Here is a 21,984-nt window from a genome sequence, read left to right as displayed (position 1 = left end):
TATTGCATTTCCAACCTCATTGTATAAACATATCATACAACAGTATTTGTTTCTAATTTTAAATGATTATTAGTACCACATGGTATTTAATGTAAAAATGCTTTAGTGTCGATGCAGTTAAACAGTGTATTTTGAATTACTGTGGCATTCTTGTTTCAACTTTCCAAGACTATTAAAACTGTTAATGTAAAATAACATATCACTGATTTGATAAAACATAAACATGGCATCATGTCCTATGAACATTTCTTATCCTGGTGTCTCACCTCTTCATTATCAACAACGATCCTGTCACATTATTTAGAGAAGAAATATATGATAGTGTATACAGACCTAATGAAGTTCTGGTTACAGTAACATGTATGAAACATAAATGAGGAAAGTAGAATGGTTCTTTATAGTTACAAGTGTTAGAGAAGAAAAACAATATGCCACATCTTTTTGGATGCTGCTTTGTAATAAAATTAGAGATTTTTTTTTGCCTGTAAAAAGTTTGGTGATGGTAGCTCAAGGAGAGAGAGCAAGAGAGAGAGAGAGAGAGAGGCGGAGAAACAGAGAGAGGGAGACAGTGTGACTGACATCTGAGGCGCAACAGTTCATTATGTAGTTAAAGCTGCAGATCGAGTGGTATTGGTGGTGGTGTGACTGTGCATTCATTGTGAGGCAGCCTTATGTTACACCAGGTAGAGAAAAACAGGCCAAAGAAAATTGAGCTTGGCAACTTTCCCATCATCAACCATTCAATTAAGTTGGTTTATTAAGTCTGAGAAGAAATATCCATAATATATAGTTTTAAAACTGATAACAGAGCAGAACCTTCAAAGAGCAGCCTCATCTCTAGCACCACCTCTGACGCAAATACACTTGCAATTATGTACCAACATGTGTGAGCAGCAACTGTCTCGAATTTGGATTGAATTAGCTCTGGAGTTAGAAATTTACTTCTGAAATTTATGGTGAGCAAGAATTTACAAATGTGTTTTTATTGAGCAAATAAAAAAATAAAATAAGCAACAAAAATAAAAAATACAGAGTATCAAGTAAGAATCAATAAATAATAAATAAACTCTTCATGCTGATGTAAAGGTACACAGTTGACCAGTGCTTTACTAAAGTAAAGCATATTTTAGTCTTATTAAAGTAAAGAATTTAGTATTTTGAAAAATGATCTTTTAATTTCTGCAGTCCATTTATCCCATAATAGTGTGTTGGGAAACCTGCTACTTTCTGACTTGCTAATCTGTTGGCTGTTAGGTGTGTTTCCTTATACTAACAAGACTAATAAGCACATAGGGCTGCAGTAGCCTCCATATGCGCTAACCGTATGTATCTTGGTCAAACATGACATCTGTTTGGCTTGTCTTGCTTTGACTTATGTCAAGCTGTGACTAATCCCTCCTGTTGCTCTGTATCTGCATGGGAAAGAGGAGACTGCAGTGATGCTTGGACTTTGTGCTCAAGCTGAGGCCTTTGATGTCCCGTGCCCCTGTGTCCTTAAAATAATTTATATTGCTTATTCAATAATACTGATTTTTAGAGGCCATTATATGAAAATGAACTGCCTCTCTCTCTTTTTTTTTTAACTCAATCAAAAAGAATTCTTTTGGTTACAAAATATAATAAAGCCTCCATCATGTCCATTCAGTTCATATCAATAAACATTTTTGGAGGTCAGGGGGTACACGTCTGGGTTCCTCGGGATAGGAACAGAACTGTGGTTCTGGTTTTAAACACACTGTAACTGCCACAGGAGGAACAGAGAGGGCTTCAGAGACTGCAGACTCTCCTGTCAGTGAAATAAGGCCAAGCCATGCAGATAGCCAGCAGGGCTTGTTTCCCCCTGTCAGTGATGAGAGAAGAGCATGAACAGCGTAAATACAGCACTTCCTCCTCCTCCTCCTCATGGTTTTCATTCTCAGTAGCACTCTCCTTCCACTCTGTACATCTCATCTCCCAGATTCAGATCTTACAACAACTTTAAAATGACAAGAAACAGTGTTCAGTGTCACGTTGACAGAACTAAACAAGCTAGAATTAATTTTGCATATTTGATGTTAAGCTCGTGCATGCACATTTTAAATAAAAACTCATCTATGATTACACTTGACATAATTCTGCTTCAGTGTACTTCAGGACAAAAGCACGCAGGACAAAGTAATTACAGTGACCTTACAGATGCAATCAAGAGCGCAGTGTCCTCCAGCAGTTCTCTTCTCTTTGTTCCACAGGGCCATCTTAAGCACTTGTGCTTGCTGCTTGTTCTACAAAACAAACAAAGACGAGCAGAGCTGGAACAGTGATTAGAGAAATCAACAAATCCTCGACAGGACATGAGCGCATGGGCCTCTAGGCCGGATCAGGTTCTTTGGAAAGGGTGAGTCAATGAGGTTAGAGGACGAAAGATGAATGTGAGGAGGGAGGGCGGAGGTGGGGAGAGGGGACGCTGTGGGACCAGAGGTGTGAACTTCAAGCCGACAGAGCAGCTTCTCTCAATTTAGTTTACCATATCCGTCATGGGAACATCACTTCTATTTTCTTTTCATTACAAGACCAATCTCTTCACAATCCTTCCAAACAACGGTGGAATAACAGCTTATTTGCTCTGTGTGGCCTTGGTGGAAGGTGGGGGGATTGTAGTGTGTTTGGAAGTCCGCAGGACCCTCTTTGTTGTTGGGTCCGTGCTCAGTGAAGGTAGAAACAATCTTTTCATTCATTGTAAAGCTAAATTTCCCCCAACAACAGCCTTCATGTTTTTTTTACTGCATCTCCACTGAGTGATCTCAAAGGTTGGACCTCTCACAAGATGATGCTGCAGATAAACAAGGCAAAAATGTTTAGAAAATGAAATCAAAAATTAAATTAAACTAAAGAAATACATGTAATGACTAATGAATAATGCAGAGTAAAAACTCAACTCCAGCATACTGCCAACACTTACGGTAAATTTATGAAATAACAACGTACGTCTTGGTCAAGTGACATTCATCAGGAGTAACAGAAAACTAAAATAGACAATTTTGTTTTTGCTGCACAACTTCAAAATCCCAAAAGAACAAAATGAGACAGACATTTTTGCCCAGTTTGAAAACATGAGCAGATGTTTTCCTGTCTCGGTTTATTTGGCCAGACAGGTGAGTGATGCATAATGCCATGGCCTGGCACGCCTGTGCATGGCTCAGCTCTGTGTCCACCTAATTGTCCTTCCCACACGTAGCCTGGTTCAAATCAGATCTGACAGCATGTTCGCAGCAAACACACAGAAACACTCTCTGCTGCATACGTGTGAAATGCTTTGGGGTCTGTTTAGAGTTTCCCTGAGGACTTGTTTAAGAAGTGTTTAACTGTACAGATGGCCCTGGCTTTGAGGCTGGGTGGGGTTGGTACTAGTATATCAAAAGAAGATAAAGCTAATGATGGTCGGTCAAATTCCTCTGAAAATCTCTTTGTGAAAAGCTGAAGATCCACAGAGAAGAATGTTGGAGATTAGTTAAGGGACAGCCAGACATATCTGTTCTGATATACACATCTCCACATAATCTGAAGCGAGTTTTGTCCAGTGAGTGTGGTCTGAGAAATTGGCAATAAATCAATGCTGTGTTAGAAGGAAATAGAACAAAGGTTATGTATGATATACTTTAGGAGCCCTGTTTTCTCCAGTGTGTATGGTACATCTCTGCCAGGAGTCCTTGAGATAGTTTCCTGCCATAATAGCATGTGTGAAAAAGAAGAACATGAACCGCTCATTTTCAAAATCAAGTTAACACCAGAGTGGAACTGGAAAATGTCTGTTTTGAAAAATAAATCCAGGACTTATCTTATGAGTGAATCAAAGGGATGTTTCGAACATTATATTGGCAATTATTGTCTTTGGACTGTGGTGCTATCCAGCTATTCAGTGTGCTTTTTTCAAACAGCCAGACACTCCATATACCCTTTTTTTTTTTTTTTTTTGTCTGGGCTTAGCTTTTAATGTAACTGCAATCAACCACAACAAGATTTTTGAGGCCCAGCGTTCATCCCTCAGAAATCCCACCAAACGTGAGTAGTATTGGAATTCCGGAGCACCATGCCAACCGTGAAGCCTCCCTGCCTCTCACAAGCACTGCACGGAGGGGCAATTTTCCTCCAGCTGAACTTCCCAAAGCTGCCTCACCTGGAATCAATCTGTAACACAATCGAAGGGTCCTGACTTGAAAGCCCATTCCTTCCCTTTGATAGTCTCTTCTTGGTAGCCTGCACGGCGCTGGAAACAGGCCTTTTGTAATCTGCAGATACAAAAGAGCCAGGGATTGGGACGAGTATCCACCCATCAAAGTGTATTATGCAAATAATCGAGAAACAAAGCTCAGATACTCTCTGTTTTTTTTCTGCTTTTTTTTTTCTGGCATGATGGGGAAATTGGGCTGGCGTTTGGAAATTTTAAGTGCTGTTGTCATCCACTGTTTTTTTCTGGATAGTGCTGTGTTAGTTTATTTTTTCCTTTCACCTTTGCTATAATCGCTCCTGAAATAATGAGACACAGTGTGGACATATGTCTGTGCACCTCTTCGATAACCTTTCAGCGACAGGTGTGACTGGAGCACTGAGCTCCTTCACTGTAATTTGGCAGCTTTCTTTCAGACGGTAGCTCTAAAATTTACCTCACCAGTGTTCCTACAGTTCTTTGCAATGGCAAGGAGAGCAATTAAAGTTTAATAGCTGTCCATTAGGGCTCCTGGGAAATTTAATCTTGAGTCAACATGCCAAACCTGATTTCCTTCTTTCACGTCTTCCACTGTAAGCAAAAGCTCCTTGAAGCAGAACTATATCATAGGCCTTTCCTCAGTGATGTTGTTTGTGGCTGAACTGTAGGTAGTGTGTTTTAGTATAGGAAAAAAAAATACAAAAATACATTTGGGTATTTCACATGATAAACTACAAACCAGCTCTTTTATAAGCTTGACACTGTAAGACCAGAATCCACTTCTTTTTCATCCAAATCCAAAGGAAGAAAAAGTTATTTCTGTGCACAATCCTTTAAATAGGTTATTTACTTGCTCATACATGTGATTTCAATTGAGTAATTAGCTGCAATTGAATCAGCAGCAGAGGAGCAGAGTGTATGGATGTAAAGCATGAAATGAAAAGGACATTTGTTCAGGGAGCCCTCTTTCTACACAGTCACAGTTCCTAACTTTGACAGTCAGTAAGTCACAAGCTGATGTCGACACTCGGCCAACAGTCTGCCCTTTGCTTCACTAAAAAGACTGAAGTCCGGCCAAATTGTACACGCTTCTGTTGATTCTATAATCAGTTTATTATCTGCCTTTCATGTTTCTTATACTAAGTTTTTCCCTTTTTTTTCTTCTTTTCTTTCAGTACATTGGCTTCATACCTAAAGGTTTTATTTTGGATATTAGTTTGAACTTTTGTCACACTTTTGCAACAATCAATGATGTTGTCTCACTAATTCTAGTGTTAATTTGAAATGACAAGAAGAAAATGTCATCGCTGCTGAAAAGGAACATCACAGTGCCTTTACATGTACATTAGTATCCCATTATGGTCTGGTTGTTGTTATTTTTTGCACACGTCAGCTTCATATCCTGGATTCAGAAACCTGGATAAGCCCTTATTCTGTTTTGAGAAACATTCAAAATGCTACTTGGAAGAAACAAGGATACTATACTAATATACACTAACTATACACCTAATCCCCCTAATGCATGCATCTTCAACTCCAGTTAAATAGTCATTAGTAAGCAAAATAAAAAATATAATCATTAAATGATGTAGCAATGTTTTAAGTGCTAAAATACAAGTGAAAAGCTTTCTATTGTTATTTAAAGCCCAATTCACTGTTACTGCCAACTGTCAACTCTGGGTTGTGCCTCATGGTGAGACCTCAAGATCATAGGTATTAGTTGAACTGTCAAACAATAGAGGAAAGTTAAACACAATTTCTAATATAGGTGGATGCCATCATACAACAGAGCTTTTTCGCAGCAGACATTTTGACTCAGAGTCAGAAAACTGCAGGTGTTACGAACATTAACAATCGAGCGTCAGATCAAGTCATGACAGTGTGACAGCGTGAACAACTCCAGCACCCTGAAACTGAAGCAGCTATTAATATTTACCCCTGTGCTTTTCCTACAGTGAGATGCCAAAATGTTTTCTGTGAAAAAGCCCTACACTGTCACCGTTGACCTGCAACTATCAAATGGAATAAACACAAACCGCATGAAGTATCAGTCCTAAGGAGGGGTTGACCTACAGTTGGCATTCGATCGTATCTACACTATGGTTACGTTAGATTTTTATAGTAAATTTAGATCAAATGCAATTGAACACACGCCTGCAGTGTGAGCAAACGTGTTAGTGAACTTAATAGTAAACTCAGTAATGAAACATGAGGAACAAGCCTAACAAACTGTGTTTACAAATATGTAAACTCTGTAGAGAAAGGTCATGCCGTTCATGTTTCAGGTTATGAGGCCAGGAATTAGTCTGCCAGCATGAGAAATATACCCTCAGTCGTGTAATATATCTCCAAAGTTATTTTAGAGCAAATCTGTTTTTTTCTTGAGAAAATCTGAGAACAAAGCACAACCAACTTCATCCAGTGACATTTGCTCTTTCTGAATTGTTGTGTAGCTTTATTTCACACCGCTGCCACTGAGCAGTGTATACTGCTTCCCCAGTTCAACAGCAAGGCAAAGGAAGACCACCTCAAACTGCTTCTACTTATTCTTCTTCTTGCAGTTGTTCTAAATGTACAAACTTCTTCACTTTGGCTCCTTGTTACTGCAGCAAAAAATGACACAACTCCATGTGTGTCATATGGTTAAGTTAGGCTTGGACAACAGAGCGTTATGATAAAAATGTTTGCATTACAAGATTCTGCCTGAGCATCTGTTAGCTCCTTTATTCTGTGCTGTGTATTTTTTTTTCTTTTTGTCCTCAGGCACTTCAGACTCTTTCATTTATCTTTTCCTTCCTCTGCCCTTTCAGACCGGTCACCTCTCTCTTTCAGTCAGCGGATGCAATATCATACTAAAACAAATTGATTTGTCTTGCTTTTTCCTGCTCGCCTTCAGTTTGATCTAATCAATTTGCTGACATTGTTTAAGTTCAGTTCAGTTGTTCAGTCTTATTTTACGTATTTCAGAGCAAAGGCTGCTCCCTTGCAAGCATCACTGTTTACGCAATGAGTTCTGTTATTATAAACTGTCATTGTGTTGCATATGAAGTTTGCATATTGTTGTACTGTACAAGCATACTGTAAAAATTGAAAGGTCTCATGAGGCTGACAGACGGCTTTAATCACCTGGTCGAAGTAGTAAGACAGCAGACCTCAGTGTTTGTCTGAACAGACTCAGGACAGAGTGATCCAAGGCTCTGCTCTCGACTTCTAAGATCAGACTCCTTCATGTTTGACTTGCACGACCCCAGCCTCAGTAAACAACACATGCAGCTTTAATTGAAATCACTTGGTCACCCTGAAGCAGGATGAACAGGGCTTTGTTGCCGGCATGACAGCTCCCAGATCCTGACATACGTATCTCCAAGGAGGTGGCTGGACCACAGGAACAGTATGAATGTCCCACTAAATGGCAGTTAGAGCGCTTCTGCTAGTAGCCTCTGTCTACTGCTACTGCCACGACAATTACTGTGTTGAGATATACACTGAAAAAGTCATTAATTAATTAGAATTCCAATTAGCAACTTAACTAATTTTCAAATATGTTAAATAATTTCCGTGATTAACTCCACGGATGCGTGTTTTCAATTTAAAACACTTCTTGCTAATTATTTTTACTTGGAAATAGTTTCTCTTGAACCGATGCATCGTCACAGAAATAGCACATGCAACACTATTTTGAAACGCAATAAAGTAGCACATACTTTGTTTTTAGGGTTTTAAGGTTTCATACAATGTGTTATGTGTGTGATTAATACAGTGGGCAATGGAGCGTAAACAGGTATGAATCTAAAATGATGATGCAACCCAATGCAGTAGTTTGTTCGAGACTGTGTTAGTGTGACAGAGCATGTACTGCATATCATGTGAACACAATAACATGTTAAAATAAGCTACTTGTGCTCTTCATATCAAAGTCTAAAGTCTAGATAAATGTATATAATAAAGCAGTAGGGGTGCCATTGTGTTCATGTGTCCACAAGAAACAAGCAAAACCAAACAAGGAACAAATATGCACCAATTACTGTGCTTTGTTTGTCTTATAGTTTCATGTGTCATCTAATAACATCCCAACAGCAAATACAGACACATGGCATAGAAGAAAGGGCAGGCCAATGAACATAAACAGGTTGTGATCTATGAATGAAATATCTGGGGGTTTTCTTCAGTCTTTAGCTCTTTCACATCTTTCTAATTCATTAATTTAATATTTGGATCCACTGTCAGCGAGTACATCAACAGGAGGAACGGCCTCAGGACTGACTTACAAACAATCAGACAGTACACTGTATCTGTGGCAGAAATAGTCACCATTCATTCTTGTATGATTCCTCAAACTTCCTTAAGTGAATAAATGACCATCTGAAGAAAGGAGCATTTGCGTCTGTGCGCATGTCTTCTCAAATTAAATAAAGAACATGACTCTGATTAAGATAATGTTTGAAAGGACTTTTTTTTCCTCGCAGCTTCCAGGACATTCCAGGATATTAGGCGAGTGAGAGAGCCCTCTGTTTTCTCTTGGTGCTGACCTTCACCAAAAAAAGGTCACTGGGGTTTTAATGCTGGTCATCGATGTTGTTTCGCTACTCAGTGTCTCAGTAGCTCAACAATGCATAATCACAATCCTTGTCATAGGATTGTTATAGACCAGCAGATGCACTCAGCTGAGGGGCTGATGTCAAAACCTGGAAACACGAACAGTACTTAGTTGATGTTGGTTTCTTAAGTTTAGTAATTTGATCTTTGCTTTACTCAAAGACACACTGGCAGACTTTGTGAACTTGTGGTAAGCTCTCATCTGCTGTTTAAACACTAAGAAAGTTCGTATTATTGTTACTAATTTGAGGATCCCCGAGGATCACTCTGTGTAGGACCCCAGTCCCTTTTCTATGGATTTTTCAGCACAGACACAAAGGCAGGACACACAAAAACCATAAATCTAAAGCATTTAGTGCTGCAGCCCGAAGCTTACGTTGTATGATATAAGATGAAGATGAAACATACACAGTCCAGCTGACACAAGGATTTCCTGAAGCTGCTGTAAGCAGAGGTTTTGACTGACATTTTTATGAGACAGCATAATCTCCAGGACTCTAACTATTCAGAGGTATAAGCCTCAAACCCTTTACTGCTATAGAGTATATAGAAAGGGCGGGGGCTTCAGTACTGCTCTTCCATGTTTTATCAGACTAATTTATCCCCATTGTGATTCTGATTGTGAAGAATAGCATCCGCTGTGCAGTCAATCAGCTATTGAAGCCATACCCATAATGCAACAGAAGAAATCATATTTCCATTCAAGTAGCCTTATGTAAGAGTCTGGGTTATCACACTTGGTAAGTCAGCACTTTGCACTCGGCAACAACATTAATCATGTCGTATGAGTGACATTTGAGGAAACAGAAAAACTGCGCTGTTGCATGGGGTTTTCACAGTTCATCTATTCACTCATCTAAAGGCTTTTTCACAGATAGGTCGGGTCATGACGGCTTCTCCTCTGCTGTCTGGATCCGGGAATCAAGCGCTCTTTAAGCTCATAGTTGCTACACGTGTTACGAATGTTTATAATGTGCCTAGTCGTCTACTCAGATCGAGGGAGCTCCGCTGGTTAAACCAAGGACTCGGCTGGTGACAAAAGGTGACGGGGCCTTTGCTGCTGGAGCCCCCAAACTGTGGAACAGTCTACCCACTGAGATCAGACAGGCTACATCTTTAGTGTCTTTTAAAACTCTTCTTAAAACATTCTTTTATCAGAAAGTTTTTATGAATGTTTCATATGTCGTTTTGTTTTATTTAATTCAATCAATATTTTCATGTAACTTACTTCTGTTTTATGATGTTTGTTTTTCTGTTGTAATAATTGGTTTTAATTCCCCTTTTTCTTTCTGTAAAGCACTTTGGAGCTTTGTTAAGAAAAGTGCTATATAAATAAAGTTTACTATTATTATTATTTATTATTATTAATTATCATTATTATTATTATGTGCCTTCATGATTGGTAAACCAGAGAGAACAGACAAAGAAGTTCAGTTTCATCCAAAGCCACCATGTCAAAGCTTTTGATACACAGGGAGTTTACTCTCTGGAAAACCATATGAGGTAATACAGAAATTTCCCTTGTCAAGCTACTTTTTTCAATTAGCTGGCTACTCAAACCTCTTTGAAAAAAAAAAGAAATATGCACTGAGTCAAAGAAAATTCAGTGAGGTTATTTCTTGACATCTGTGCACATGTTCAGCAGCAGCCCTGCCCTTTGACCCCCTTCACTGAGCATCCCACATGCTGCTGTGGCCCTCTTCTCTGGGGTCTTGGTGATGTCCGGCGGCCCGAGTTCGTAGGTCACAGCGATGACAGCAAGCACCTTGCTGCGAGACTCCTATCTGCCCACCAAAATAAACACAGGAGGGTCTGCTCCAGCCCTCCCACAGCACCCCCTGTCCAGCTCTGACTGAGTCTTTGAGATTAAACGCTAAGGATACACAGGATCTTGCCTCCTCTAATCAAAATAATGTCAGGGTCAAAGGTCGAGTCGGGAGATCACAGTCAACTTTTATCCCAGCGACATTGTTCCAGAGAATGTGGCTTTCCTCTGATGGAGGGAGGGTTTTGGCTGTTTTCCTTTGCTGGACTCCTGTTTGAGGAGCTTTTCACCACCACCTGTTTGTGTTTCTCTTTTCTCTGCCAGTGCCTCAGTGAAAGAGCTGAGTATGCATATCAGCCCAAGTGAAGTACCAGTCCACATCTGTCACTGCCTTAGAAAAATCTACAGAAACTGTCTTTTTATGCAACAAAATGAAATATCGTTGCCAAATTTTACAACAATGTATGAGATATAACTTTGTCACTGTAGTGTCACTCATTTTACTGCATTTCACAATTCAATCGATCAGAGAATCCACCTTAGGAAGCTAGAAACACAGTTTTAACCCATGAGAATTCAGGTAGTTTTACTTGCACCTAATGTGTGTCTTGTATATACTGTACGCAAGAGAAATATGGGAGGATTTCAGCAATGCAAAAGACAACCTCCCAGCATGCCTCAGTCTTTACATGTTATGGCACATTGTGAATCAAAAGGGTAAACCTAGAAACTAGATTAATGGAGGATTTGTATCTTTTTCTTCCATTGATGTACCGCATTTTTAAGCAAATTGAAACAGCGCTGCCCAGTATTTAGCAGTATTTCATCATATGTCATACATAACAGTAAAATTGAACCAGTGCCTTTTTTGTGAATGGGTTATCAGTTCTACCGATCCCAATGAGAAAGAACATCTGTGTGTGTGTTTATTTTTGTTTGTTTTAATAGATGAGACCCTCCAGCTCTCATATGAAACTGTGAGCAGCCATAGCAACCCTGTCTCCTACTATGTCTCCTACAAAATATGTATGGCTGATTTGCTTTGCAAATGCAGGACCAAAGGCAGTGCTAAAAGTGTAATTTTGGACTTGTATTCAACACAGGGTCCAGGTAAGTGTGGCACATTAGACATAGAAATGCCATAGGCTGATATACTGCAGTGTATCAAAGCACAAGACTGTGAGTTTGTTTACTTTGTGCTTTCCAAAAAATGACAGTACAACTTTAAAAGGGAGATAGACCATTGAGGGTTTTCTGTTTAAAAGTATTACAGATATCATAAAAATATGGACATCAGTGGTTAATCCTAATCCAAACACACTCCTTTATATGAGTATACTGTTATAAACCAATAAGGATTTCTGATATAATAAGATATTTGCTATTGAAACAAATCAGTTGGAAAACCTCATAAAACCAGGCCAGATACATTATGGTTTTATATCAACTTTCATTTTTGAGTTTCATGGTGGGGTGCTGAAATTTTAGTAACAAGGTTGAGGTTAGTTTGAGTCAGGAACTCTTTGCTTTGCGACCTTGAAAATATTGAGCTTTGTACTTTGTCTAAATTGGAGACAGTTGGCCTAAAGTCAATGTCATCTTTAAAGAATTAATAAAAAGTTTAACTTTTCTTTTTTGGCAGCAGCGCCCCTTCAGTGGTTTTCCAGACCGTAACTGTAACTGTGCTGCAAGCGACTCTGGGTTTAACACAACTGACAGCTTTGAAGACTTACAACTTCTAGAAAGTCCTAAACTATCTTCCCAAGTATCTAAGTATACATTAGAAAGACTGAAAAAGATAGAAGATGCACCGCATGTGAAACAACAAATTGCACAAAGAAAACAGAGCCAATGGAACCAAAAAGCTGACAGCATCAACCAACACTTCAGCATCTGGACATTTACAAAGACGGGGTGGTAGGGAGGGAGACAACAAATTGCTGGACATTTGTGTAATTTATTCAGAATACAGTGCCCTCTAGATTGCAGCCTGTAACCTATTTGCACAGCATTATCTCTCAGAAGTGGTTGGAGTTGGGTGAGGTGCCAGTGCAGCATTTCTGAAGCCTCCTCATACTGGTACACATTAGTATCACATGTCTCCACTGCTTGTTTTTAACTCACCATACAGTGGAACTTAAAATGTGCATCACTTCAGTTGTATTGGCAGCACTTTAAGCTCATTTGACACTGGTAAGTATAAAAAGCATCTTTTCAATCTATGCATCCTACAAGCAATGAAAAGATTTACAGAAAAAAAAAAATCTAATTTTCAGCATCAATCCAGATTATTCCTCAAATGTCAGCTTGTTCTTTTCTCTGGAAGTTGGCCACCATATTGTTGTTCACAGCAACCAACGATACATAAGTGACCCTGGTCTTATACAGTATACATACAGTAGCACATTTTGAAATACTGCCATCACTTCTGTTGCTGTCAGCTGCGTAATCACCGAGTATAAGTGTCATTATCCTCAGAGGAGCACTGCGGACATATTTGTGGCTGTGGTTTCCAGAGACTGTAAAGCCCAAGTGAAGACCTCCCTAAAAGCTTTCTGCCCTGTAGATCCAGTACAGTTGCTATTGGCAACTAAATTATAGGTAGTGGAACACACTATAGGCAAGAGAGGTTACCAAACATGCCAAGCATTAGCCATTTAAATACCAGTGGGCGACTGCTGGAATAGTCAAGAATATGATTAATGGCAACAGCTTTTTCTGTCTCTCGCATTCTTAATAACTTTGTAAGTATGTATTCAGAGACAGCATTGACTAACAGCTCCGTGTACTGCAGCATGATTCCTATACTGTGAAGGAAGCTCAGGTGGAGGCTTCAATCCCAGCTCTTCCTGTCCACATGTCAGCACACTTGAGCAAGACACTCAACCCCAAATTGCTGCCGATGAGCAGGAGAAAATGTACGTTGCTTTTAGACAAAAGCATCTACTGATTGTAATGTGAGCCTGATGTGAAAGGCGGGTAAGTGTTTTGTACACATTTACAGTTTCATTCCCAGCATGAAAAGCTTTTAGATCAATCAGCGCAATAAGGTCATGGTGAAACCTGAACAATTAGCAGCTCGAAGTTTTTCCTTCTACCAACTTCTCACGTCCAACCACAAAAGAACACAACCGGAGAAAACCAAGAAGTGGACAGTGAACCATTCAGTACAGTAACGCACACTCTCGCAGTGTGAGCAACCTGACTGTTGAATGAGACTATACACAGTTTGATCAGTAATATCTTCCAGAGGTTATCTGATTGCAAGAATCTGCAGGCTGCTAGCTCTAACTTTAACCTTTCTACTTAGAAATACACACACACATGCACACACATGCACACACACACACACACATCTCCCTGTATTGCGTGCTGTGTGGGTCAGCTGGGTGTGCTCTGAATTTGATGAAGCAGGATAATTCTCTCAACTGATCATATCGGTAAAGAAGGAATCCCAAGATCAACACCAGATTCAGGAGGTAGTCACATATGGGAAACATTTTTCCAGATCCTAATAAACTTTCATCCGCGAATTTTGTGCATATTGAAGGTCTGGATGGGCTGGTCACCGTCTCCAGGCCTTCTGCAACTTCTGCAGAGCCTGAAAATCAAGGTGTTTTTAAAGAAGGCAGATGGAAAATGATAACCATGAATTGGATCCACACCGTGCTGCACTGATACGCACATTCAATACATATAAACTCTTGTACATACAGTGTATTCTGTGCACACAAATGCATGCCCAAACACAGATGACTGAGGGGTAGAGACTTCACAAGAGGTAACACAATTAAAGCAATGATATAAAAAGAAAGGGAAAAAAAAAAGCTTATTAGGATGAAAATAGTGACGCCATATTTATGTTTACATCATGTATATTTATTGAAACATGAAACACTTTTGGAAGTCAGATTCTGTGCTAATGAACCAAAACCACTGAGGTCCACTGGGAGTTTACCTGTTCTATCTTTGAACCTGACATAAGGTGCCAGATGTTTAAAAGCCCTCTACGGGAAGTCCAGCAGATGTTTCACTGGCACTGTGCGCAATGAAGGTGCAGGCTGTTTCTCTGACTGTGTATGCCAAAATTATACACAGACCCAAACTCTTATTAAGAATGAAGCGAGAGCAGATTATTTTTCTACTTTTACCTCTTGGCTCTTTTTCTTTTTAAATTAAATTCAAGATAAGTGCAACCAATTTTAGCCTTTCCCTCTTTCTTCATTTAATTTGCTCAGAAAAACTGCTGATGCAGTGCAGTTCCCCACTCATGTGAAAACAATTTCAGCGGCACATAAAAATCTGCTGCAGAGCTTCAAACAAGCAGAGGCTCAGCTCATCCTCACCCAGAAGACACTCGCTCTGATTGGCCATAGACGCGTGAACCTGCAGGTGTGCGACCACTGTTCACTACACGGGACAAAGAGAGAGAGGAGAAGCTATTTCACACATTCAAAAACCTCGGCAAAACGCTGACACTTTCACACGACCTGACTCGCACATGAACAAAGCGACAGTATGGCCAGTATCTTCTGCAGCACGCAGTCAAGACTAAAAAAGACGATGTGATAGCTAAAAAAAACAAAAAAACAATATGTGTACCACCGCAAAGGGGAGACAAAGCAGACAACCAGCCAGATAAACAACATTCATGCACACATCAGTATTGGTTTACCACACAGCACTATGGAACTTAAAATTAAAACATAATTATGATCAAATTACTTTTACTCATGAAGAAGCAGCGATGAGGAAAAGGAAAACACAAGACAAAATCTCCGACTTCAACGTGATTTCCTTATAACACATTATTTGGAGCAAATGTATTACTCGGATGCTTTTTTGGCTTGTGGAGTTTCTATGTAAACCGCACCATGTGTGAGACCATAAAGTACACATAACCTGACCTTCACTCCAAACCCGGTACCAAAAAAAAAAAATCATAGTTCTGTTCCTCAGTTAATTTCTTTAGTGCAGACCTCTTTTCTTTGTTTACAGCAGCAAATTACTGATGAAAAAGAATAGAGACAATACACAAAGAAGGTGATTGAAAATGACTGTCTGTCTACACAAATTACAGTAAACACATTTCTGTTTGTGGGCAGTGTGTTTATTAAAAAAAAAATCTGATAGATTAAGTTATTATACCATTTTGTAGCTTTACATGGTTATTTGTTTTTGGCTACACCAACCACCAAATTATCATGTTAAGGCTGCAAATACACAAAGTAGAAAAGTAGTAGTAGTAGTAGTAGTAAAAGCCCCCCAAAATAAATAAATAGATAATTATTATTATTATTATTAATAATAATAATAATAATAATAATAACAACAACAAAGAATATTAATAAATAAGGGATGTCTAAGGTCTCTTCTTCTTCTTATGTTGGTGCTTTAAGGTTATTTCAATGTGTTACCACGATCACGTACACAGTAAAAATCATATTCATATATCTGTGTTTCATTTTGTGAATCACACAGCATTAATGTGATCTATTGTTCACTGAATCAAAGAGCATTAACAGCATTCATACATCTGTGTAAAATTTTGTTCTCTGACATTCATCAAAATACACAGCGAGTTATCACTGTCCTTTGAACCAAAGCCCACAGTGAGCTCTCACACGGATACAGAAGCCCAGTTCAGAGTTAAACTGAATGATATAAGTACCATCATGTGCTAAGCTTTAGTTTTCCTTAAATAACATGTAACTTGGCTGACTGATACTGACTGCACTGTGTCACTACGACTGCATTATAATTCGTGTATTAAGTTAAAGAAAAAATCTGATAATTGAGAGTAATATGTTTGCTTTATGACAAACACATTTTTCATTTGATTTTTACACGATACACCGAGTTTCAGTTCAAGGAATCTGGAAAATAATAATAAATCCAGTACATTATAAAACACTGTAAACTGGTTCAGCATAAAAATGTAATCCCCCCTGGTGCCTTAACAATGTGCGTTAACTGAAATAACCTTGAATAATTAGTTCAAAGTTGGCTCATAAGTTAGTGTAATGTAAAACTGACTTTGTTAAGTCACTGAACCTGAGAAAGCACCTTCAATAAACCTTGTTACACTGACATGTTACTTTCAGAATTTCCTCTTAATTATATTTTCAGGGTTTGAAGAATCAGTTGTTCGGTTGCTGTAGATGCCTTACAGCTGTGGCTGAGGTCCACCAGTGCAACATGTGTGGCTGCTCCCATTAAAGATGTTAGTTTTACAGTGAACAGTATATGGGCAGGGATAGCCTTCATCGTGTTTAGCTTCGTTTTCATTATCAGAGGACACAACTATGACTTAACATTTATTACAAACTCATTTTCATCGTGTAAGATTTATTTAACAACATACAAGAAGTGTCACTGGTGGAGTTTTAGTGTTAAAACAATGCATGCTGGGAAGTCTGTTGAATTCTTATAATATTTGATGAGACAAGTGAACACTCAGTGGTGCATTCATTCAGCTCATCATTTCAAGTCAGAGAACTTCCTGTTAGATGTTTTGATTTGAACTGAAAATGTAATCTAGTCATTTTAAATGAACTTATCTTGAAATCACTAAAACCTATGCATTTACATTATGTTTATGATATAAGTTTAGTTGATTCCACTAAATTCCTGTATGTGTTACAGTGTGGAAACTTTGAACCTAATTTGCATTTCATACATCTGAGAGTAAAATTTCATTTGCCATGGGCATCTGCAGTATAATGACTTCAGCACAAAAACCACTGTGGTATTTCTTTTGTTCAGATTCACCACATGAGGAAGTCTGTGAAGCATATTGAGGTCCATGTCTTGTTTGTTCTCAAGAGTGTGTCATTAAATCTGAGAATCAGAATATCACACTTCACCCTCTAACACAAGCGTTGCGTAACTTTATTTATGGTTTTTAGAAAGTAAAAATTAATCAGCAAAATACGGGACGGGATAAATATAGTGACACAGCAGGCCAAAGTAAAGCAAGAAATAAGAAGAAATAATATCAAATGTGTGTGAGTCTCATTCTCATTCGGCCCAGTAAACACTTTCTTCATTGCAAAAAATATGCAAGGTTTGGCAATTAAAGAAAAATGTTTTCAAATGTTTGCATTGCCACCATTGAAAATACATGAACTGGGTTGAGGGAGTTAAGTAATCATCAAAGAGTCCACCACACCACTGGTGCAGCACTGTTGTCCCACACTGAAAACATTGTAAGAGGATATGACAGGAGAGTAATCTTCGATTCAGTCAGATACACTGCAGATATTTACGTGCCACGAAGATGAAACACATGAGCAAAGCTTAGCTCATTCTGTACACTGTAAAAGACAGAATGTGGTCAAGACTAATTACAGATGTTTTGCCCATGGGCAGGGCCAGGTAGTGGCTCAATACATTCCTCGATGCTGACTTGGCCAGTGCCACTGAAATGTTATTCCAATCATATGTTTTTGAAAATCTGCTGCTGCATGTGATATGTTTCAAAAAGTTCCAGACTGTGCTTCATAAATGCTCCACAAATCTCTGCTGCGCGCATGCACACACACACACACACACACACACACACACACACACACACACACACACACACACACACACACACAGCGTATGATCCTCAGTATGTTAAAAAAGAGTGGGTTTTCGTACACTGAGATGCCCAAACAGGCCCTGTGAAGATGGAATGTCTCTTTTATGTGAAATTAAATAAGATCAGCTTGTGGGCCTCTCTCCTTCCTGTTCCGCTTTCCGTTTTATGTTCATTTCCATTCCCAAACAAAGCCGTCTCTCCACGGTGTATTAATGCCCATCAAAGGCCTCAATCAAGTTGCCTTGCCACAGGCTAAAGTCAAACTGGAGAGGCTAAAGTTTAATGTTGCCAGTGCAGCGAGGATGTGGGCTCATGTCTCTCGCATGCCCTTGTGTTTTCTTTTAACCCCCACATTCACAAATATCTCGCAAGTCTGGTTAGGGGAATGAGGCATCTGAAAACAGCACACACTAAAGAGCCATTTCAGGGTCACTGACTGTGACAACAGTCTCACCCATTGTACCATTAGGACAATGTCTTTATGTATTTCACTGAGAGAGCGGAACATTCAGAAAATAAAACATAATTACACAGGGCTTCCTAAAAAATTAGTCAAGGCTGTGAGTAGACAGACTCTTAGTTCGGAAGTATCCGCCAATGAGAAATATTTATGAAGAGGCTGACGACTGTCTGCTGACATTTTCTCTTCCTGAGTGGAATACTGTGCTTTGTATCAGTCTCTATTAAACTTCCCTTAACCTTATTAACCCTATGTATGGTGGGTTCTAAAAGAGTTTAGTGCATGTCGCATATGTAACAACAAGGAAGGATTTTGTAGACATAAATCCCCATTTTTTTCTCATATTTTTCTCCATTGAGCTGTTAAACTTAAAATCTGAATTGTAAGAAACAAGGTTACAACAAGGTGCTGAAAAAGGTGGATAATTTATTCATATAGAAATGTCAAGCAGTTTGTTTTTCTGCTGCCAATGATTTAATGGACTATACGATACAATTCAATAAAACATATAATAGCTTTCATCAAATGAATGTTTTATCATCAAGGAACTGTCATCATGTGATTGTTATAAACTAGCAGATTTAGACCACTTCTGTCTCCACAGGAGAATAAAAGCCTACAGAAAAATAAAAAGTATGACTTTATTTGATTTTTAATCACTACAGTCAGAGAATTTAAATATTTAACTTCTGCCGTCAGTGGTGACTTCTTTCTAAAAGAATTTGGCTAAATATTGTACTTCATAACGACAGAAGCAACTTATGTTCCTGGAAGTAAAATATGATGCCAGGGCTTTTTTTTTTGCAGGCATGAATGCACTTTGTGTGAGCATGTATGTGTGTGTGTGTGTGTGTGTGTGTGTGTGTGTGTGTGTGTGTGTGTGTGTGTGTGTGTGTGTTTTAATGCTCACTTATTCACTGCAGGTGGGCCTGCTGTTAAGAGGAAGCTTTCCCCCACTGTGCCAGAAAACTGACAAGTAAATAACTTTTCAATAGTCAGAAACACAGTCCTTCACGTTCTCACTCTGACCATCCTGCAGTGTAAAAAAAAGAAGAAAAAAAAAAGGGGGAGCGCGCATGGTTCTTATAATAAAGTAATTACAGTTAGTAAAACTGGGGACACTTTTTCCTCTGAAATAAAGGGAGATCACATCATGCTTGTGGCCAAAGCATGAACCACCACCATCTAAACATGCCGGCGGAAATATAAAACACACTATAGTCCATCTTTATTTACAGCGGTTGCAGACTTCCTGGACCTACACTAGAGATAAAAACTGTTTAGACAATAATCAGCCACATACAGAATTTCACAGTCCTGCTGGTATATATTGTGCTTCGTGATGAATACCAAACATTATAGCTTTTTATCTATAAAGTCACGGATTAATGACCTTTCAGTTCAGGTGCCTGGTACTGAACAAAAGAACAGTCCTTTATAATATTTAGAACCACACTAGCAAAATGCAAACATGAAGCATTATTGATTATCTATTTGCATCGTTGAAATCTCAACAAAGCCCCACACCCTCTCATTGAATCCGTGTAAAAGCTGTAACATTACTGCATTACAAGATCACTATAAGCTCGCTGCTAAGAATAGCACAGACAGAAGTATAATGTTCCAGCAGGTTGAAAATTCGGCTAAGTAATCATTAAGTCTGGTTCACTGCCATAAACCATGTTGCTGACATATGGAGATAGAGTTCAAAGTAATTAGATATTTGTTCGACTGTATTAGATGAAACATAAACTGTTGTAAAGTAATTTTTATACCCCCCCCCCCCCCTTGAGACAGTTAGTTTTCAGCTGAGTGTGAGCCAGGTTTTCAGAGCATCAACATTACATCAGACGTAGAAGTATGGACACCTTTCAGCCTGATGGACTTAATTTGAAATCCAGTCATGTAAAATGGAGCGGATTCTTTCTTTCTTTTTTTTTTTTTTTTCCTTCCCACACATGTACTTGTATATGTGCATGTGTCCACCATGTGTGCATGACTGTATGAATATGTTTGTGCAGTATGTGCACACAATGTATAGCTTCTAGCTGTGAGTCTGTCACTTTATCTGCCGGTTGCTTATAAGCTCTGCGAGTTTGCCCAGTTCATCCCACGTTATTCGTTTTCCAACAACAGAGCTCTACTTCACAAAAGTGCCAGTGTGCAGATGAGTAACAAACCTCAACTGTCCACACACACAGGCAGAGAGAAGGTCACACTTACACACCTGCAGCAGAAGAAGGAACAAAGTGTGTTGTTCATCTCCTGTTTAGTCAATCCGAATCTTTTTAAAAGTTCAGTTTTTCGACATGTTTCTTAAACCTTAAGCTACATAGGTATTTATAATAGATCTCAAAAGATCTCATTCAAAAGATAGATTACTGTGTGAGCATTCAATTTTCTCTTTTAAAGTATATTTATAGGCTGCCTGTTATAATGGGGTCATTTTTAATGCAAAAGGAGTGCAGTACATATGTTTTCATTGATCCCACTATTTCAGCATGAGAGAAAGGGATTCAGCAAAATCATGGGTCAATTTCATGACACCCCAGCCCCCATGTAGCAGCCTAAAAGTCAAATGAGTGGACTAACACAACCATATTTAACAGCAATAGTCAAAATATCACTGGACTGCAATATTGGGAGACAAATAAAACAAAATAAATTGCATTGTATTACATTAAATTGTATTTTAAAATCTTTATCCTTTTAAGGGCTTCATGAAAGCAATGACAGATAATTGTTATGGGTCATGTAGAAAAAATAATTAAGCCTACAGGATGTAAATACTGTGGGTGTATTGGTGGTGGGTCCAGACAAAAAGTGAGATTTTCAGACATGTGAAAACTATAAAGTCTGAATTCCACTCAAGTTAAAAGGACATAGCAAATACACTGGAGAACTACCAATCGTATTGTATTATACAAATGGCAAGTTATTGCAGTGAATGGGGGTCTATTAAAAAGAAAGAAAAAAAAAAAAGAGACTGCCTTTGTTACTGCCGATGAGTTTCCAGTTATTAAGTATATCGTTTACTGGCCTATAACATTGTCTACAAAGGAATTAGGTTGATTTTTCGTTGCAGACTGTTTAACTTTTCCAGTCATTCATCTAAACAACTTGCTGCATAGATCAGATGGCCTTCTTAAATGGCTGCAAACACCTTGGAAACAGGATTTTACAGAGAACTCACTACCTTAAAGACAACAGCTGTAGCTGTAAAACAACACCTATCATCTCATCTCTTGGAAACTATATGTAGGCTGAGCACCATTTACAATTTGGACCGTGAAATATGTCAGTCAGTGCAAACAGGCTGTATTTCTCAAACCTCAATCTGCTGGACAGAGTGAAAAAACAAACATGAAAAAACTGATAATAAAATAATGTAAAGC

The 21,984-nt window shown here is 38.7% G+C and overlaps 1 long non-coding RNA gene across 1 annotated transcript in view; it reads right to left on the bottom strand.

The window, feature by feature from the left end:
* The window catches only part of LOC130168927 (uncharacterized), a 44,749-nt gene that overhangs the window by 3,834 nt on the left and 18,931 nt on the right, over positions 1–21,984 (bottom strand). The window lies entirely within an intron of this gene.

This window comes from Seriola aureovittata, chromosome 1 (genome assembly GCF_021018895.1).
Source record: "Seriola aureovittata isolate HTS-2021-v1 ecotype China chromosome 1, ASM2101889v1, whole genome shotgun sequence".
NCBI classification, from domain to species: Eukaryota; Metazoa; Chordata; class Actinopteri; order Carangiformes; family Carangidae; genus Seriola; species Seriola aureovittata.
The sequence above is the reverse complement of the archived record's forward strand: the minus strand, read 5'-3'. Positions and strand labels throughout refer to the sequence as shown.